Below are 2345 nucleotides of genomic sequence, written 5' to 3' on the forward strand. Positions count from 1 at the left end.
TGAGTTTTATGCAATTTATACTGGTGACTTGTTAACAGCACCAGCACCAGATGCTCTACCTTCAAAATATACCCAGAGTCCAATTGCTTTTACTCCCTGTACTCTTAATACCCGGTTTTGTCACCATTTCTCAGCTGCCTAGATGACAGCCACAGCTCCCAGCTCCTGCCAGCCCCTTTGTCCATTCTCAACCTGCAACCAGAGGGAGTCTGCTCAGGCCTGAGCCTGACCCTGTCACTCCTCTTCTTTCCACCTGCTAATGGGTCCTCTCTCTCTCAGAGTGACTGCAAAGGCCCCTTGGCCCACAGGCCCTGCACCGGCCCCTGTGGCTCTCCAGCGTCTCCATAGCTCCCACTGTGCTTCCTCCACTGCAGCCGCACGGACCCCTCCTTGCTCCTGGAACACACCGGGCCTGCTCCTGCCCCAGGACCTTTGCACTTCCTTTCCCACTGCTTGGGAAGCTCTTCTCCATTGGCTCAAATCTTCCTGCCTCCATTAGCTCAAATCTTCTCTCAAATCTCATATTGGCAGTGATGCCTTCCTGACCACTTTGTACAAAATTGTAGTCTCTTTTACCAAGGACCGGCCAACATGGGCTGTGTTTGCCCCAAAACTGTGAAGAAGGTGGCCTGGGTCGTCATAGAAAAGTACTACACGTGCCTGGCTGGGCAATGACTTCCACACAAACAAGCACGTGTGCTAGGAGATCATCGTTATCCCTAGCAAGAAGCTCCACAGCAAGATAGCAGGCTATGTCACCCATCTGATGAAGCGGATTCAGAGAGGCGCAGTAAGAGGTCTCTCCATCAAGCTGCAGGAGGAGAGAGAAAGGAGAAACAATTATGTTCCTGAGGTCTCAGCCCTGGATCAGAAGATCATTGAAGTAGATCCTGACACTAAGGAAATGCTGATGCTTTTGGATTTCGGCAGTCTGTCCAACCTGCTGGTCACTCAGCCTACCATTGGGATGAATTTCAAAATGTCTCGGGGACCTGTTTGAATCTTGTCTGCAATGATGTATTATTTTCAATAAATCTGGGACAACAGCCAAAAAAAATTATAAACCCTACCTCTCTAGTGCTTCCCCTTCTCTTTCCCTGTTTCATTTTCCCCACATAACTTATCCTCAAACACACTATTTAATGTATTTATATATTTGATACAGTAAATGCAAAAGTTTACCCATTGCCTAATGACCCAGGGGACTTTTTTTCCTTCTAATCTTATACTGTGTACTTGTTACAAAATTCAAAAGTACAGAAGTGAATAGTAAGTCTTTCTTCATTCCAGTTTCTACTCTGTATGTTCTAAGTCTTTATCTTTTTGTTTTGTATTAATTATGGCATCAGCTTTGTTATAAATTAACATAATCTTGGTAATATTAGTTCAAATTATTGTATTGCCATTACTTTACTTTTTCAGCACATGACAATTATTTGCTATTGTAAATAACACTGTGATGAATAATTTTTTGCTTGAAACTTTTTCATGTTTGGGTTATTTCCTTAAGATATAATCAAAGAAGTGATTTTCCTAGCCCAGTCCCTTGAATGGGCATTTTTGAGATTCCTTATTCCTATTTCTAAATTAATTTTGTAGAAAGCCTATAAAAATGTGCCATTCAAGGTCAGGCATGGTGGTTCATGCTTGTAATCCCAGCATTTTGGGAGGCCAAAGCAGGCAGATCACCTTAGGTCAGGAGTTCAAGACCAGCCTGGCCAACATAGTGGAACCTGTCTCTACTAAAAATACAAAAACTAGCCAGGTGTAGAAGTGAGTGCCTGTGGCTCCAGCTGTGGAGGCTGAGGCATGAGAATCACTTGAACCCAGGAGGCAGAGGTTGCAGTGAGCCAAGATTGGGCCACCACACTCCAGCCTGGGCAACAGAGCCAGACCCCATCACACACACACACACACACACACACACACACACACACACACACACAGGTGCCATTCAAACAGAAAAATATGAAAGATTTTGTCCAATTTTTTTTTTTTTGAGACAGAGTTTCGTTCTTTCACCCAGCCTGGAGTAAAGTGGCACGATCTCTGCTCACTGCAACCTCTGGCACCCAGGTTCAAGCCATTCTCTTGCCTCAGCCTCCCGAATAGCTGGGATTACAGGCACGTGCCACCACACCTGGCTAATTTTTGTATTTTTAGTAGAAACAGGTTTCACTATGTTGGCCAGGCTGGTCTTGAACTCCTGACCTAAGATGATCTGCCTGCCTCGGCCTCCCAAAGTGCTGGGATTACAGGCATGAACCAGCACACCTGGCCTGATTGTGACCAATTTTTAAAATGTACATTTAACAGACATTTTTTTTCAGACCTGCATTCTTATG

At 44.7% G+C, this 2345-nt stretch overlaps 1 pseudogene; it reads left to right on the top strand.

Moving 5' to 3' along the window:
- The first annotated feature begins 591 nt into the window (after window positions 1–591).
- On the top strand, window positions 592–1047 carry LOC108284099 (annotated as a pseudogene).
- Window positions 1048–2345: the final 1298 nt, after the last annotated feature.

The sequence above is a fragment of the Cebus imitator genome, unplaced genomic scaffold, assembly GCF_001604975.1.
Source record: "Cebus imitator isolate Cc_AM_T3 unplaced genomic scaffold, Cebus_imitator-1.0 Scaffold269, whole genome shotgun sequence".
Taxonomy (NCBI): Eukaryota; Metazoa; Chordata; class Mammalia; order Primates; family Cebidae; genus Cebus; species Cebus imitator.